Consider the following 20,398-nt stretch of genomic DNA (forward strand, 5'->3'; position numbering starts at 1 on the left):
TCAATTCAGTTTTCAAAAACAACTTACCCAGCCCTAAACTAATTGATGGTTTCACCCTTTTTCCCATCTCTTCAAATATATCTTTATTATAAATTTATATAAATATTCTTACTAATTGTTTTTTAAAAAAGTACAAGAAATTTGAGTTTTTATACTAAGGAGTCTTAAATTAAAAAAATATTAGGCATTCTAATCATATTAAAAAAATGTCAAATATTTTGATAATACTTAAGGGCGTGATTAGTATCTCGTTAAGATTCAATTTTATAATTCCAAAAATTAAAAATAAGTAGAACCCACAATATTCTATGATTGATTAGTTATTTCCTAAAACAAAATGAAAATATGATTTTAAACATTTGCTTGTATAATTGAAAACTTTTCTCTATTTACTCATTTTCTCCTTAAGACTTGCTTTTATTGTGTGCTAGTATATATATTTATATATATATATATGATAATTATTCTATAGGAGTTTCATTTTAAGCCCTACTGGTAGAGCTTTTAGTATTTCTCAACCCGTGAATAGTTTTCGGCGCGACTTTTTTTTATAACCGTGTATATTGTAGCTATTTAGAGCATCCTGCAAATTTTCAGAAAATTCCGAATAATTTACAGTACCGAAAACTAGGTTCAAATATGTTGTTTTCCACGCGCATAAAAAAAATTAGTCACGCGTGCAACATGTTTGAACCTAATTTTCGGTACTGTAAACTATTCAGAATTTTTTGAAAATTTGCAGGATGTTCAAAATAGCTACAATATACACGGTCATAAAAAAAAAAATCACGCCGAAAACTGTTCACGGATTGTAAACACTGAAAGCCCTACCAGTAGGGCTTAAAGTGAAGCATCTATAAGAGAATTCCCCATATATATATGAGTGTATTTTTAATAGTTACTTTAATATTAATTATTGGATTAAAATCAATTATCCATATTTATAGTTATTAATTAATATTTCTAAAAATAAATTTTGATTTTTTCAAATTTTTGGAATGGTTATCTAACGAAAAACGTGTATTTATTATAAAAATATAATATTGTAAACTTTTCATTTTTCAAATGCATGTCAATTTCTAAATATAGCTAGTATCTCTCAGTAGTTGGAAACAACATTAATTATGACAAAAAAATAACTAAATTCGAAATTAATGTAGAAAAAAAATATTTACCTATTAGTAACTAACTATACCAAGTCACTATGTTGTCACATCACCATAATTATTAATACTCATCTATGGGTAGCAACCATTGAGAAGTTTTCCATATATATAGGAGAATTCTCCTATAATGGTTTCACTTTAAACTCTACCGATGGGGCTCTCAGTGTTCTCGACTTGTGAACAGTTTTCGCGCGCGATTTTTTTATGACCGTGTATATTGTAGCTATTTAGAGCATCCTGCAAATTTTCAGAAAATTCCGAATAGTTTACAGTACCGAAAACTAAGTTCAAACATGTTGTTGCACGCATGACTATTTTTTTTATGCGCGTGGAAAATAACATGTTTGAACTTAGTTTTTGGTACTATAAATTATTCAGAATTTTCTGAAAATTTGTCGGATGCTCTAAATATCTACAATATACACGGTCATAAAAAAATCATGCCGAAAATTATTCACAGGTCGAGAAACACTGAGAGCCCCACCGGTAGGCTTAAAGTGAAGCCCCTATAGAAGAATTCTCCAATATATATACACTAAAGCAATAAAACACAAGCAAATTTATGAATTTAATCAATGCACTATTATTAAATTTTAATTTCTCAATATTATTAAATTTTTCTTAATTAAATCTATTGATAAATCAAAATTTAATATCATACAATCTATGTATATAGAATATATAAAATTAAAATAATATTCATATTCAGTTGAACCAATCACATATTCAGTTTCTGTTATATTTTCAAATTTAATACCAATCACAGATTCAGTGTTTTAAAACTAAAAAACAGTTTAGAGATATTGAACCAATCACATTTTGCATAAACACATTTTTAGTTACTAAATTCAGATTTTCATTTCAGAATCTCACTTTTCAAATATACAGTTTTCTAATTGCGAACCAATCAGACCCTAAAATACCCCTCCATAATTTTCTCATCCACTTCCTCTTCTCTCTTCCCTCTCTCTCCCTTAACCCATTCCTCTCAACTCTCTCTCTAGAAAAAAAAAGTTCATGGGTAAGGTAAAATATAAGAGAACTCAATGTAATAGCAAATATTCATTACTTAGAACACTAAAATACTGCATTTCGAACATATTTGGGCATGATTTTTGGGTTGTTTTGCGATTTTTTTCAAATCTGAAACTTTGAAATCTGCAAAAAATCGACGTGGTTCGATGGTGCTCGATGCTAGCTCGACGGGGCCTTCAAAATCAAAATTTTCATGAAAAAATCGATGTTGCTCGATGATGGTTCGATGGAGGTTCGGTGGTGTTCGATGTGATTCTTGCAAGATACGTAATTTTCACTCGGGTGTCTGTTTGGGGTGATTTTTTTTATATAGTGTATTTTTTCAAGATCTACATGTTTGAGATGTGTATATACACATTTCGGAAATGTAAATCTTAAAAAAAATGACAAATGCAAAACATACCTCGTGTTCAATATATGTTTTGATATGTTTTCAAGTTCTAAACTTTGAAAATGTGTATGTGAACATCTTAAACGAGTAGATCTCAAAAAAATATCCAAAATAAAAAAAAATCACCCACAAGGACACCTGAGTGAAAAATTATGTCTCTTACAAGAATTGCATTGAACCACCATCGAACCACCATCGAGAAACCATCAAACCACCATTGAACCACCATCGAACCACCATCGAGCTACGTCGATTTTTTCATGAAAATCTTGATTTTGAAGGCTCCATTGAGCTGGTATCGAGCACCATCGAGCAATAATCGAGCAAAGTCAGTTTTCTACATATTTCAGAGTTTCAATTCTGAAAAATAACTCAAAAATCATGCCCAACTCAATGGTTTCTCGATGGTGTTCGATTACCTTGATGGGGCCTTCAAAATCAAGATTTTCATGAAAAAATCAACGTTTCTCGATGGTTGCTCGATGGTAGTTCGATGGCTGCTCGATGGTGGTTCAAAGCAATTCTTGTAAGAGACATAATTTTTCACTCGGGTGTCCATTTGTGATGATTTTTTTTATTTTGGGTATTTTTTTGAGATCTACACATTTTAGATGTTCACATATACATTTTCAAAGTTTAAAACTTGAAAACATACCAAAACATATCTTGAACATGAGGTATGTTTTGCATTTGTCATTTTTTTCTTCAAGATTTACATTTCCCAAATGTGTATATACACATCTCAAACATGTAGATCTTGAAAAAAATACCCAAAATAAAAAAAAATCACCCCAAATGGACACCCGAGTGAAAAATTACGTATCTTGCAAGAATCACATCGAACACCATCGAACCTCGATCGAACCACCATCAAGCAACGTCGGTTTTTTCATGAAAATCTTGATTTTGAAAGCCCCGTCGAGATGACATTGAGCACCATCGTACCACGTCGATTTTCTGCAGATTTCAAAGTTTCAGATCTGAAAAAAAATCACAAAAAAACCCAAAAATCATGCCCAGATCTATTTAAAATGTAGTATTTTAGTGTCCTAAGTGGGAATACTTGCTGTTACATTGAATTCTATCATATTTTTACCTTACCCATGGATTGTTTTTCTAGAGAGGGAGTTGAGAGGAATGGGTTGAGGGAGAAAGAGGGAAGATAGAAGAGGAAGTGGATGGGAAAAATTATGAGAGGGGTATTTTGGGTATTGTCAAAAGAATTGACATTTTTTTTAAATGATTTAAATGCCTAGCATTTTTTTGACTTATAACCCCTCATTAAGCATAAAAACTCAAATTTCCCAAAGTATATTTGTCCACACATATTTTTAACACATAAATTAAATAATAAGTATAAAATAAAGGTTAAATATCATTTTAGACCATGTATTGTGCAAAATTTACCGAACAGACTCTCTATTTTATTATATGATAATTCTAACCCTATATTTTGCATAATGAAACAAAATAGTATTATGAACTTGATTTGGGTCAAATAATTTTTTTATATGATCAAAATGCCCTTAGATTTTTATAACTTAATAGTTTTTAAATATTAATTAATATTTAAAAATTATATTAAATTAATTTTAAATATTATAAATTAAAACTTGTTGATCCTTGAATTAGTCAACGACACGGAGTAAAATAAAACGCCCGAAATGAGATGAATTCAAGCCAAAAAGACAAATGACACAAAGATTCATAGTGGTTCGACCCCATGTGATGGTAATGACCTACGTCCACTTAGTGTTCTTATTAATGCAATGAAAATCTACGATCAGTAAATTAGGGTTTACTGAGCTTCACAAGCTCAATGATAGTTACAAAGAATTGCGTAAAAACAATAATTCTCCCTCAGTATCCAAAGATCCAAAAAAGAAAAAAAAAGGCCCCTTCTCATGAACCCTTTGAGTTTTATTTATAGACTCAAGGATCTCTTTATGGGCCGATGGACCTTGATTACATTTAATACAAGCGTATCTCAATCATAATGGAAATTACAATTCTTACATAAATGCAAGATCAAATATCTTTAGAAAATATCTGATATACTATGACCACCCCTGGTCGACTACGAAATATGCCTTCTGCCAAGTGAATTCTCTTCTGGTCGATGGTCGACCAGAACGTAACCACTTAAAATAGTCACGCACATCCCACATGCATACCAGTCTTGCCACATCAGCAAGTGAATCTTTTTTGGGTAAACATTTGCCCCCCAAGTTTATTTTATTGCGACCAGCATTTAATAAACTTACTCGACCAGCAATTCGTCTGATCTGTCACATCTGTCAGCACATTTTCGAAAAAGTAAGCAATCATGACTTTTACAGTTTCCCAAAAATATTTTGATGGCTATTGCGGTTTCTCATACATTGAAACCTTTCTCCCATAATTACCTCTTTAACTGCACCTCGATTAGTATAAATATATTACCTTTCCCACTTTTCACTGAATCCTTTGACGAGAATAGTATAGATCTCTCGCTCTTAGATAACTTGCCCATCCCTTATCACCTATTCGATAGGGATGACAACTTTAATTTTACGACCAATAATTTTAATTCGGACTTCTTCGACGTAGAGAGTGAGTGTAGCTGTAGTTCTATAAATAATATATTGACCAGTAATAGTAGTTCAATTATATTACTTAGAATTTCCCTTTCCATTATTATATTATTTCTCCAAACTACTTTTTATGATCGTTTGCTTTTGTTTTGCCACAATCATGCATTCCGAAGACGCTTTCGACATGTATGCAAACGTCGAAGCTCCCACGAGCAAAAAGAAAGCGAGCAGGAGGCACCCTAGGGAAAGTAGTAGTGATCCCTCCAAGAAAAGGTCTCGAATAGAGGACCCTCCTGTGCCCCCTCCATCCAGGACCACGACACCTCCTCCTCATTCTCCTCGCAATAGCACTCCCCTCGAGCAGGCAGGGAGATCCCCGGCCACCGACCTGCTGAGTAGCACCTACAACGTTACTCATGAGAAGCTGCAAAGGCTATCCAGGCACAGTCGTAGCCATGAAGCCTTTTCTCATCTTCCTCCGCTCACGAACAACTAGGTTATTAGCCGCGGGCTATCCGAAGTCCTCAGTGTAAGTGTGTTTTTTTTCCTTTAGTCGAGCAACATTTTCTCTAATTTCCCCTGACTGGTTCACTTTTCTTTTTCTGTTCGCAGGGTATCCTGACTATAGGCCATAGCTGGAGTCATGCTGAGGAGATCGAGGCTAAACATTCTGAGGAGATCAAAGCATGCGATGAGAAAGTTGCTTGTCTGAGCGAGGAGCTGAGAATGTAACAACCAGGATTTTTAAGACTTGATAATGCAGAAATATAAATGTTTTCATTTAACCAAAAAAGTCTCAAAAACCCGTATAAAAAAAACTTTTAAAAAGTCGTATGTCCATATTTAACATTTAATACAACACATATTTTATAAAGAGTAGAGTAAGCCTAGTTTATGAAAATAACACAACATTTCCAAAAGTAAAACGACTTCCCAAAAGGTCGGTCCACATGTACATTCGCAAGGTAGACTCCAACGCTCACAGCTCTGCCTTGCCCTTGTTCTTACCTACAACAGGAAACAACTAGGTAAGAGAAAACGCTTAGTAAGTTAACCTTTAAAACGAAAGCATGCAGAGAATTAGGGTTTTGGATCCATCCGGACCCTACACAATCAATTTCAAGAATGCAAAAGTGTCCTAGCAAACTTATGGTCATGCCTGATAACCAATGACAAATTATTTCATATAAATAGATAAATTCTTGCACTCATAAAATCCCAGAGCAAGCAGATATATTATATCACAACTATATCTTATCAACAAATAAATCCCTTCACTCAGAAAATCCCAGAGCAAGTAGATATAATATATCACAATATAATTCGAGACCAACGCTTGACAACTTCCAACAATTCGGGCATAACACGCCCTCCAGCATAAATGTTAATCTGTAAGAGAGAACCGAGTCTCAACACTAAGATCTAGCCAATAAATATCCCCATCAAGGGTAACTATCATGTTACTTAGGGCATCGCTACTTATTCAAGAGTAAATCCCTCACAAGGGTAACCATCAAGTTACACAGGGCATCACTACTTATCCAAGAGTGAAACTGAAGTTACACGGTTTTACAGAGACTTCTATGTTAATCAGTGGTGTTGGTGAGCAATTTCCCCTAGAATGTTCAACCTCACTCAAACTTGGCAACCCCTAGTATCTCTAGACACTCTCACTGAATGGCTAATATTCACGGCTACTATTCGGGAATAACTTATCAGATCAGTTGCTCGGGTTCTGATCGTTCACTAATTAAGTAAGCATGAGGGCCCCTAGGTCCCATTCATTTTGGTGCCCCTAGGTTTAAACCAGCAATCCTCACCTCTTGGCCATTCGTCGCGGTAATGAACCGAGCATAAATAAAATCAAGCAGTGTGACGGGGATCATCTGTCTAGAATATGACGGACATCTACCAGTCGTATTTTTTGAATCAGCACCAACTAGACTAACGTCTTTAAGCAAACTTTCTACGACAGTGTATATATGTGTATGTGTCTTTATACTAACATACAATACAATAGTCGTTTCATATTGTACCCACACAATAGAAGTTGACTTACTTGGGGTCCTTTACCCTCAGCAAGATTTCACCCTCCAATGTAAAATCCAGTTATGCTTAGCCAATACTATAATTATCCATACAATATACTCAAATTAATTATGGCACTTCATAATTCATTATTATTATTTTGGGAGTTTGGTCATTTTCAAAATCATTAGTAAGGATTAAAGATCCTTATTTGGTTTTTAACCCATTAGGGAAATTCATACAAAAATATTTGAGACTAAACCCTAAGTCTCGGGAAGACCTATCCTATGGTCTCGATACTTAGGCTCGGGTATCACAATAGTATCTTTCCCAAAATCCGCTAAAAATCTTACTCTTTAAAAGTATCGCTATTGACCCGTACTTTCAACAAGTCGACTAAATATATAGAAGATTTTAGCCGATATTATATCCAGAAAATACTAATTAAATTCCTTAATTATTTTTGAAGAAATAAACTCTTAATTTTCCTTTTTATTTTTCTTAAGGTTTTAATCTCTAAAAACTGTTTTAAGAAAATAGCCTAATTTTATCTTAATTAGGAAAATCGTTAAAAATTTCTCATCTTGACTAGTTAATTTTTTCGAAGTCTATTAATCGAGTTTACTTACTAGAAAAATAATTCACTAAATTATTTTCTCAAAATATAGGGTTTTAAACCCTCTTTTAATTTATTAACGTATTAATAAATTAATTATTTTATTTTTAGAAATAATAAAAATTCTTTAATAAAAATAATTCTCACTAAACTCAAAGTGGTATTTTAGGTCAAAATATGTTTTCAAGACTTACCAAGTTTTTATCTTTCAATAAGCAAACTTTTACTTTTTACCTTATGTTCCAAAATCTCATTTTTACACTAAGTGTGAAAACCCTATTTTTCACATTTTTAACTACATACTTTGTTAGGCCATAACTTGAAATTTACTTACCTAGATGTTACCAAAATTTCCCAATTACATTTTTGGTATGCCATTTAGGTCTTTGTAAAATATTAGGTCAAAATGAGCATTTTTTGTTGGTGAAATTATTTTCCAACAATGAGGTAAAAATGACATTATTTTCAAGTCCTTAATTTTTCCAATCTTTGGCACTTAATAACTTTCAAACCGTTCAGTCTTTTGTTACCAAATTTTACAGTGGAATACTAGGTTATGCCAAGATTATGTCCACCAAACTTTAGAAAAAACGGGGTTCATTTTCCCTATACAGTGGCTGTCCAAACTTGGTCCTGAAATTAAGAATATGAAAAAACAGTTTTTTACCTAAATTTTTAAATAGCATAACTCACTCATTTTTAAACATTTTTTAGTGTTTCAAAATCTCAATTTTATGTACTCAATCTCAAAAACATCACAGTACAATTAAAATTTTCAAAATCAATATACAGTGGATGCTTGACCCCTTGGAAGTCACAGCTCAAAACTTGTATTTTGTTTTAGGGTTCTCACCAAAACCCTTAGGGATTTTGGTTCCTATTTTTAAAAATCAACACACAAGCATCATAAAAATTATAGAGCAACTACCATAGCCTTATTACATCACCAATAAGAAACTTTAAGCATTAAATATACAAAATAATGCTTAAAGCAAAAACCATACAATAACAACCATAAAAAGTAAACTTTTTACCTCTTGTTGTTCTTGCTCTAGGTTTTGATGTTCCTACTAGCTTTGAGTCCTTCAAAACTTTTTCAATATCTTAACCAACTCCCCCCAACATCATAGATAGTTAGCTTTTGAAAGACCTATGGTTAAAAACTTTACAAAGTCAAGTTTTTTGAAACTTTACCTTAGGGAAACCCTTCCTAGACCAAAGCTTAGGCTTCCAAGCCTTCTTAGTGTTCTTGAGGTTGAAGATGGAGAGAAAACTTTAGAGAGAGTTTACAAAAAAGATGAGAGTGATTGTGAGAGAGAGGGGGTCAGATTTGGGGGGGGGGGGGGGGGGGGTTGAAAGGGTTTAGACTTCTCTAAAATATCCTAGAGTGTTTTACACTACAAGAAAAAATGCTTTTAATAAGACCAAAAATATGTTATCAAAACATACCATAACACTTTTGACGTGTTAAGACCGACTATGTTATCGTAGGTCAGGGTACTTTACATAACACTTTATCATTGTTATACAGTTGTGTTATTATTTTGTCAACGATAACACACTTTCTATGTTATTTTAATATAAAGATAAGTGCTTAATTATATTATTTATAGTCGATTATATAACACATTTCAATACTTATAAACTTGTGTTATACTACACTTTAGTATAACACATTTTTTGTGTTATAAAATGAAGTTTGCATAACAAAATTCTTTACTTATAAAATGTGTTATTGTAATAGATATTATAACACATTTTTCGTATTATTTTAATATTTAGATAAGTTTAAATTCTCATTATATATTCATTTATATAACACTAATTTATTCTATTCTATTTTTATTTTTTATTTATATAATTAAAATTAGCTTTCTAATATATATTAACATCATCAAATGAACTTGATTTTCAAATAACAAAAATTAAAAACATTCAACATTGTATTAACAATCCACAAATTAGTTTAAAACATTCAACACTGTCATCAACAACAAAATGTTCTTTAAGTATTCAAGTAGTCTTAAATATTCAACATATTGAAAAGTTACTACTTTCAGCACAAAATATTCTACAGCTGCCCAACACAAAGCCTTCAAAATTAAGTATCATTTTCTATTTTGTTTGTCACATCTGCAAAATAAACAAAGAAATATTTTATTGTTATTATCTAGTAAAAGTAGGAATTCATGATCTTCCAAATGTCAGCACACCAAAGCCTTCCAAATCTGATTTTCTTTTGCACTTCACTTGTTGAATCTGGTAAATAATACATAAGAAAAACTAATGAGGTCATGAAATATCATATCATTCATAGTGAGAGACAAACAATGTGGCAGAAGTGACAGCTGCCCGAACTTCAAGAGGGTGCCTTACTGCATTATCTCTTTTAGCTTCACTTGATAATTTGAACTCAATTTCACAACAAAGATTGAAGCTGTAATGACCCAACTATTCTAGACTCTTGGACCATTAACAAAGCTATACGTACAAATTCTTACTAAAACTTACATTTGCGAAAATACCATAATTTTATTAGAAAACTTATAGAAATAAGAGTTACTTACATAAATACCAAGAAGGATATGGGATCCCATTGTTTGAAAAACAAAACATAACATGATTTATAAAATAAAGGGATTACATAATAAGTGCGGAAAATACATATAAAGACCATAATAAATGACTACATCCTCGAAATCGAACTCTCGACTCCTTGACTCCATTCATCATCGATACACATTCTCTAAGCGTCCACGAATCTTACCGCCTCTAAAGCTATTTTCCTGCACATAAAACAAAAAAGAATGAGCCTAATGCCCAGCAAGGAAAATCTAACACATAGTCATAAACATAAATTTCATAAAAAACATAAAGACATAACATAACACTTATTACATACACATACTATAATGACCATTATTACTTGGGGTCCCATAGACTAAACAAGTCATATGCCCATGAGATTAGTGGGGTCCTACTAGCTAAGTAGGTCATATGCCCATAATCTATTTTGGGTCTTGTTAGTCATATGGGTCATATGCCCAAGCCTACAAACATATATATCATAACACTTATCATAACATAAGAAACATAAGATAACATATAGAACATATAACATATGCATTTCTATCTTATTTTCCTTACCAAAGTTACCGGGATATGTGGACATCGTTGGGACTTTGGAACACTCCTAATAACCATTATGAAAAAGAATGAGTCTAATGAAGAAAAAGAGATGAAAAGGAATGGGAAGACTAAACCATTGAGAAACATACTTACCGAAACTTATGTGCTCAAGAACTTAGATTTCCTAACCAAAATAAGAATGAGGTTAGAAGACTGAGTAGAAGGCTATGAGAAAGAAAATAACATAAAACCAATGAACTAGAGTTTTGGTTTACCTCAAAGACTTGTAAGACCAATCTACACCACAAACCGAAATACTATAGAACCTTACTTCCCAAAGTGTTTGATAAGCTTATGAGGATCAAGCTTATGATTTCCCCAAACCAGGTGTTTACACTCTCACACTCACTTAGCACTTGCAGCCTCTGAACTTAGAGCAAAAGATGAATAATGGCTGGGTACTAGGTCCTATTTATAGAGTTTAGGAATGAAAGGATCTTGATTTTACTTGAATAAAAATAATAACTTTTTAGGTGAAAATAATTTGAATAATCGTTCAGCAGAGGCTGAAGACTCGTTCAAAAAGATGCTGGACTTATCAAGAGGTTGAATGGCTGAATGGAAAAAGAATTCAAAAACTTTCAAAACATACCGAAGGAGGCGATATATCGCCCCTTGTAGGCGATATATCGCCTGGGCCAGTATGCCCGAGGCAGTCGTGCATCGTCTCGTGTTTTCCGTATCTACGTGCTGCGATATATCGCCCCCTATAGCTGCGATATATCGGCACATGCTGATTAATTAAACACGAAATTACACATTTTTAGCTAAGTTTGAATGGAGTAAACAGCCTTGACTAAGCCCTCAACGTATTCAAAGCTGCTGACTGACCTTATAGCATTCAAACTTTTACCCTTATTAAATTTAATCCTCAAAATACTTAATCCTTAATCATCAATAAATAACATGTGCTTAAAATCCTATTGGTCCTTATCTAAACCTTATAGTATAATAAATATTACCCTTAATATCAGTCATATTAATCAAACCTTAGGTTAACATTAATATTCTTAAACTATAGGTTAAACTTAGAAAATCTATAATTACTACTATGAGTGTCCAAATAATTCCCGGTTTGAACCAAAAATCCACAGTTACAAAGATAATACTATGCATACTATAATACTACTAAATAATTAGCTAAGTAAAGTTCTTGGACTCTACAGAAGCTAAATACAAGTGTTTCAGCACAGTACAAGGATGGTACATAGCGAACAAAATTTCCTCCAATCATAACTGACCTCGACATAGATGATACAAGATCTCTGTTGTTACTAGAGTGTAGGATAACACATAGTAAGTTGTATGCAGCAAACTCCATGTGGCATCCCTCAATTCCTTCAGCATAAAGGGATTGCAACTAAGATTGGTAGTGAAATTGCATAGAAGAGTTCATCGAGATTATACACAGGTAGGTCCCCAACTTCCAATGCTAACCGAGCATGAGTTTCATCAACCTGAAACAAATCATGGATAATGAATACAATGGTAAGTTATATACATGTTAAAAACCAAAGCTTCACTTGGCGGTATCGGTATAACTACTCTGTTTCATTGAACCCTCTAAAGTCATGGTGAAGTTAATTAAAATATTAAAACAAAATACACAGAAATACCCAACTTAACTAACTTCTTTTTCTATACATATAACTCTGAGCTTTCAAAATTTGAGACATGCTATACAATTTTTAGAAAAGGTTTCCAATTCATGACCAAGACCATGCATGGTAGCTGCATATTACTATAGAAAACATTGTTCATGGGCAGTTTGTGACCAGAGAGTTCTAAGATTGTATAATAAATTACAAATTGTTATGAAATTACATTGATTAAGTAAATTATTAAAATTTAAGGCAGTGCTTGGCTCTAAGTATCGAATAATTAGATTTACGTTAATTTGCATATTATAATTAAAGTAAAAGCCTTTTAGTAAAGAGCTATACTAATAGAAACTCTTGCAAAAAGATTCGGTTAATAATAACAAAGATATATAATAACTTATATGAAAAAAAATAATGGTATTTTTTTTCTTAAGTTATATATAATAACAAAGATATTGTAATACTAATGGGGATCTTGTAATAACTTATAACAAAGATATTGTAATACTAATGAGGATCTTGTAATAACTTATAACAAATAAGCATCAGCTGAAGCTGAGCTAATTAGATATGCTGCTATGCTATGAACAACCCAAACTAACTTGTACTTTTTATATATGAAGAGCATCTTAATTATTTCCAAACATGTTGATATACAATTATGTACACAATTGTATATATATATATACTAAAGACAAAAAATCACACATTTTAATACAGTTTTGCTCTAATTAAAACACATAATATGCAAGTGTGTCACAGGCAGTAACAATCATGGTCAATTATCACAAAACAAATTAAGATCAATTTTTTTTTGTATCAGAAACTTACCTTACTGCAGTCCTCTTTTCCTTCTAGTTTTCTCACCTGAAATGACATCTTTGAACTTGACATATCATGAATTGAACATGTTAAAAACTTGGCAGAGCAAGAAAGTTGGCTTTGAGACATGAAGGGCTGATACACACATATACCTATATAGGTATAAAATACCACCTATTACAGAAACTACATGATATAAATCAACTTAAAATACATCAACATAGTTTATAAAGAATAGGCAAGCTAAGTAAAAGTGCTCCAATCAAAAGAATCAAAATGACAAAAAGAAACTCAAAATCTTCATTCAAAATATTTGGTTATAGATGAGATATTGAAAATAAAAACAAAAAAAAAAAAATGGAACAACTCAGTATGAGGAAACTAATTTAGTGAAACAAAGACTTTATTGAAAATTCCATTCATATTTTTTTTCTTTTAATAGAAACATATAATAAATGAAAAGAAAGGACATTTCTTTCATTGCTAAAAAAACTAAGTCATTGCTATCAATACTGAAAAGAACTCAAAAATGGTTAAAGAGTAAAAAGTAATACCAAAAAGCAGAGTATGCAGCCAAACAAAAATGAATATCACTATTATTATTCTGTAATAATTACTACAAAGCAGCCAAGTAGCACTCAAACAAAAAATGCTTAACCATATAAATAAAGATGCATAAAATTTCCTCATGTTTATCTTGGTCAAGTAAGATGAAAAATGATTAAAGCATTGGTTCATATAGTAATATGATATAGAACCAAATCAATATAAAGAAAAGAAATTTTTTCAACAAAAACAAATCAATACGGCATGGATAGTTATTAATATATTGTATTTCCAATATTTCAATAAAATCAAACACATTAATCAATTACAAACATTTCTGACTCGATAATGAAATAACATAAGCAATAATGATTATCAAAATGACAACACTACAAAAGAATTGATCAAATACTGACACCTTTCTTTGCATCATTATCTATGGTTTCTTTGCATCCTTTTACAAACACTTACAAGGCATCGACCATTAGTTTATGATTTCTACATTAGAAAGTTTCCCTAAACTCCTATCTAGCTCAAGAAGACAAACAAGCATCTAAAACTAAGCTCAGAAACTATACATGAGTAATTTGTAGTGAATTTATAAATGAAATACTAAAATTACTAGTCAACAAACTTTAGTCTAAATGGTAAAATATATCAGTCAAATTATCATTTAAACAAAAAAAATATAATAAGTACTTATATAATCATTGAAAAAGATAAGATACACATCCTGTAGATCTGTAGTGTTCAAATTAATCTAGTTTCATTAACAAAAATTGCAAGAAATAAAATAGTGAAAGTTGTTATGATATTCTCAACTACTCCAACTACAAAAACTTCTAGTCTACTCTGTTATTTATTATTTAGTGTCATGGCCATGCAAAAGTAGAAATCATAAGATAATGCAGAAAACTTTCCTGGACAGATCATAGGCACTATTTCTTTAACTCCCATTATTAATACACAAGCCAGTGAAATTATGGAAAAATATTATAAAGCTGAAGCCCTCTTTGTAGGAAACTCATATATTGGCACAAGTAAACAATCGAAAAGCATAATAAAATATTTGTGCTATACCACTCCAAAAAATATCGAGAAGGCATACACATATCCAATCCAAGTAGGGTCCCCTTGTTGCTTAGACTGCAAAAAATAGTAATTAAAGAAAAGTATAAGGAGCATGTAATCTCTAAGTAGTTAGTTACATAATCTAATATTAATACTTTTAATTCCCAAATAAAGGTTTCCATTAAAAGATTTCATCCTAAAGTTGTCAAAAATCATCTTCTTTCTTTCTAACCAGATCACTCATACAGTAGTATATACAAAACCTCTTCCCTTCACAAAAATAAATAATCACAACAACAACAATGCAGCAATGATTTATTTATGGAATTTTGGACTTATAAATCAGAATTAAAAACTTATGATTACCCTATTCTCCCCACCATGAACTAGCAGATGTCACAATAACAAGAAGAATCTCAGAACTAAAAATAAAATGAAAAACCTGAAGCATTTAGGACACATCTCTTGCATGGTACTGATTCAAAGAAAGGAGAACCAACCAACCTATAGAAGTTGATTCAAGATAAGAGGCCCCACAAATTGAGAAAGATCATTGCCAATCTACAAGTTATAAAGTGAAAAAAAAATAGAATATTAGAAAACATGATGCTTAAACTTTAGCAACACAGACACCATTACAAAGTACTGAATCTTCAAGACGCAAAAAAAAAAAAAGAAACAAAAACAAATGGTCTCATCGTACCCTTTTTTATTTATTAAAAGAAAAACACCCTCTCAATAATGAATGAGCTTAATACACTACGCAAAATTCACATCGCATTCCTACCTTTGAGAGGCTCACACACTGGTGACCATAGATTTAAAATTTCACTTCACAAGACAAGTAAATGTGTTTTGAAATATGAGCCTAATTGTAAGTGCATAAATCATATTTTGAAGGCTACATAATCAAAATTTAAATTTACCTTTTATCATACTTTTTTTTTGACAAAGGTCACATGGCCTTTTATTATACTGTAAGTATGACAAAAATATGAATTTTCACTAATTCCACTACAATTTACCAATTCAACATTTGTCATCATCTTTGAATTACACTATTTATCTCCTTCACTTTACATTTTTTTAAAGAGAGTATTTATTTGGCCCTCAAACTGTAGAATTAGAATCTCATTTTGGCCTCAAGACCTTCAAATGTATGGTTTTACTACCCCAAACCTAATTTTTTTTGTCAACAATAAAATAAGGGGTCAAAACATGATTAAAATGGTAAAATGAGACACTTGAAAGTTAAAAGGGCCAAAGTTAGAATGGTAGTGCATAAAAAAATAGGGGCAATGGAGACTCGAGTATATCCACAACAGCAAAAAAGCCACAGCCAACAACAGATCATAAAAACTTCTATAATGCTCTTTTTAATGCAAAATGAATGTCCAAAAAGCAACATGCCACCTTCACAGATCAAAACAGGAAAGGGAAACTTTTCTAGAGAAATTATCATCATATTCATCATCTATCGCATATAACGGTTACATGAAAGGAATGTAAAGCCAAAGCGGTAATCATAGCTGGTTTGTAGTTATGGTGTTCAGCCAAATATTCCTACACATAAAGTCGGTCTTACATAATAAGATCTATTGCTGAGCTCTATTAGTTTGTGTAGAGCAGAAAACATTTGAATATTCAATATTGACTGTCGAGAATTGTTAATGGAAATTAACTTTGGACAATTTAAGTTTTTCCTACTATCTAGAGACAGTGTAATAAAGAAGATATATAAGGACATATCTTGAATCAGGTTGAAAGAGTGGCCAATTTTGCCTTTTCTCTGAGATGCCAACACTGAAGCAAAGCTTTAATCATCAGGTGGGAAATCCTCATCCGAGGCATTCTCAAAAGGGGAACCCAAAGTTTTCCTCAAAATGCTGAAAGTTTTGTCGTCCTGAATCCAAATAGGAATGCTAATTAGAACTGGCAGAAAGAGACCCAAATGGTTTGAGCTCAGAAAACCTGAAGTTATGATTAGTAATTTAGTATATACTTGAGTTTTCCTTTTCAGAGACTCCTCCAATCAAGTAATTTTATCTCTGCAAGCTTTCTCATGTTCTGACATCATACTCTTTTCTTTCTTCCCTGATGTCATTTATTTACAACAAGACTACTGTAATTACATTTCTCTACAAGGGAATGAAAAGAGTAGTGCCCTGTAAACTTACTCATTTGTTCATATCGCTTTAAAAGCCTTTCCTTCTCTTCTTCAAACTTGGAAATGGTATCTGACACCAGAAAATGAATCTATTTACCTTATTATTGTCACTAATCTTACCCATATATCATGTTGGTAAGTAAGAAAATATAGAATAAGAATAAAAAAAATGTGGAACTAACTAATGTATTAGAACATGAGCCAGTACAATTTCAAAAACAAAATTTAACGAGTTCAATCCAGATCACATGTCCATTTTTTTGTCTCTGTAATCATTGAATGGAGAACATATCATGTTATGAATTGAAACACCAAATGTGAAATTTAATTTAAATTTAAATAAGAGAGAATACCTTTCAACGCCTGCAAATGGGTTGCTTTTTCCTTGCAAAATTGCTGATAAAGTCTTTGGAACTTGGAAGTTTCCTTTTTCAAACAGTTCTCAAACTACAAATACGAAAAACACGTGATCAAGAGGTCAAAAAAATTGCAATACACTAACAACAAATAATGAAATCGAAATTTTCATACTCAGACCTCTTTTGAGCTCTTCGAAAGTGCTTTAGAAAAACCTTGTCTGTGGACATAACAACTATCTGAATCAAACTAGAAAAACACATTTCGAATTCAATGTGGACATTATTTATAGATGATCATACCTATCTTTGTCAAATTTGGACTTCAATTCATCAATCATAGACTTAATCTCAGTAGCCACACTATCACCGCAATAAAAAAACTAACTAGCAAATTAGAAACCAGACCAGAATTTTATTCATAATCATGAATTAATTATTCGATCATACAGTGTGTTAAAAGATCGGAATAACCTTGAAATGGTCTCTTCGTTCTTCTTCTGGCCATCCTTATGAGCTTTCTCCAAAATCACAATGCTACACTCAAAGAGTAAGACAAGAGCAATATTTCCACAATACATAATAGAATTAACCAAAGATGGCAACTTAAGAGGAACAAATCACAAACACAACTAAACCAATCTAAGGTACATAAAAGTATCACCTAGAAAGATCAACAAAGGAGCAGCTCGGTAGTGGTGGAATGACATTGGGGCTCGGGTTGTGGTGTTGCTTAACCAGAGCTCACGAAGCTGGGGTCAGGGATGATTTTTTTCTGGGTGCGATGGAGCTCTTGATGCAGGAGTTTTCTTGAAGACACACCTGGCCTCACATTAAGGGGAGGCACGCCAGGGCTTGTGGAATCTAGGCCCTCGCTTGGTGCACACTCGGGGCTCTACAGCAGAACAGGTGCAGAATTGCGCTTGGTGGTGGCCCGCAAATGGAAGTCGCACTGGGTCGAAGGCACGCAGAGGTGGGCTCGCACCTAGGGTCACTTGGTTCGGGGGTTGGGTTCACAGGTGCCTGAGATTTGGAGCTTGGCTCGGAGAAAAAGGGTTGTGAGGATGGTGGTTAGGTGGTCGGCTTGGGCGAAGGGAAGAGAAAAAGATGAGAAGGAGAAATAGATGATGGTGGTTACGGGAGTAGGCTTGTTTTTTTTTTTTTTTTTATATTTTATTTCTATTACTTTAACACTTTTTTTTACATAGTATATATTATAATACATTTTCAAAAGACTTATAAATATGTGTTGTGGAAAGTAGTTTTTGGTGTAAATCATAGCTGAGTACATGCGAGGGATTGTGCATGTATTTTCTCAATAAGGATACATGAAACACGTCATGCACCTTAGGTAGGGCGGGCGAAAAAGCTAAATGATAAGCTACTTCCCCGATCCTCTCTATGATTTTGAAAGGTCCAACGAACCTTGGGCTAAGCTTTCCTTTCTTCCCGAACCGCATAGCCCTTCGTAGCGGAGCTACCTTCAACAACACATTATCGCCAACCTCAAACACCAGGGGTCTCCTGCGTCAGTCGAAATATTTGCATTGTCGATCAACCGAAGTTTGCAAGCGTTGCCTTATTTGTTGGATGTCCTCGGTAATTTGATCAACCTCATCCGATCCAAGAAAATTTATTTCACCGGTCTCGTGCCAATGAATCGGTGATTGACATTTCCTTCCGTACAAAGCCTCATATGGAGCCATCTTGATGGAATCATGATAACTATTATTGTAAGCGAACTCTATCAGTGGAAGCTTCTCATTCCATGACTCTTGAAAGTCGAGCACGCAGGCTCTTAGCATATCTTCTAGGGTCTGAATTGTTCATTCGCTTTGACCATCTGTTTGTGAGTGGAAAGAACTGCTGAACTTCAGTTTAGTACCCAACCTTGTTTGGATTCTATTCCAGAATGTTGAGGTAAAACGTCCGTCGCGATCTGATACAATGGAGTTGGGTACACCATGTAGTCTCATTATTTCTGCAATGTAAATATCTGTTAACTTATGTGCCCCATAAGTTACCTTGATCAGCAAGAAATGAGCAGACTTAGTCAGCCTATCTACGATAACCCAAATGGCATCGTGCCCCTTGGGAGACATGTGAAAAAGTCCATAGTGACCATCTCCCACTTCCATTCTGAAATTTCTAAGGGCTGTAACAATCCGGTTGGCCATTGATGCTCGACCTTTGTCTGCTGACAAGTCAAGCAGTGTGCCACATATTCTTCCGTCTCCTTTTTCATCCTAGGCCACCAAAAGTACTTCTTCAAGTCTTGATACATATTCTTGGTACCCGGATGCATGGTATAAAGAGCATTATGTCCCTCGAAAAAGATCTGCTTCTTGATCTCGTCATCGTTTGGAACACATATTCTTCCCTTGAACCCCAATACTCCGTCTTCGGAGATATGGAATCCTGGTCGCCCCTCATTCCTCACTTCGTACATCAATCCTTGAACCCAAGGATCGACTAACTACCCGCCTTTTATAGCTTCCATAATGGTAGGCTCGATAGAGAGGTTAGCCAATTGACCGACTACTATCTCTAAATCCAAGGTAGCAAGGTCAGCTCGTAACTACGGTGAAATCTCTTTCACTGTCATCACGTAAGCACTTGGTTGTCGACTCAATGTATCTGCCACCTTGTTTGCTTTTCCCAGGTGGTACAGAATGTCGCAGTCGTAGTCATTGAACAACTCCAACCATCGACGCTGTCTCATATTCAATTCCTTCTGAGTGAAGAAATACTTTAGGCTTTTGTGATCAGTGTAGATGTCACAGTGTATCCCATAAAGGTAGTGCCTCCAAATTTTCAATGCAAAAAACACTGCTGCC

The 20,398-nt window shown here is 33.2% G+C and overlaps 1 pseudogene; it reads right to left on the reverse strand.

Annotated features, from left to right (window-relative positions):
• Positions 1-16,840: 16,840 nt before the first annotated feature.
• Positions 16,841-19,976, reverse strand: LOC133816463 (uncharacterized; annotated as a pseudogene).
• Between the last annotated feature and the right edge of the window lie 422 nt (positions 19,977-20,398).

This window comes from Humulus lupulus, chromosome 2 (assembly GCF_963169125.1).
Source record: "Humulus lupulus chromosome 2, drHumLupu1.1, whole genome shotgun sequence".
NCBI classification, from domain to species: domain Eukaryota; kingdom Viridiplantae; phylum Streptophyta; class Magnoliopsida; order Rosales; family Cannabaceae; genus Humulus; species Humulus lupulus.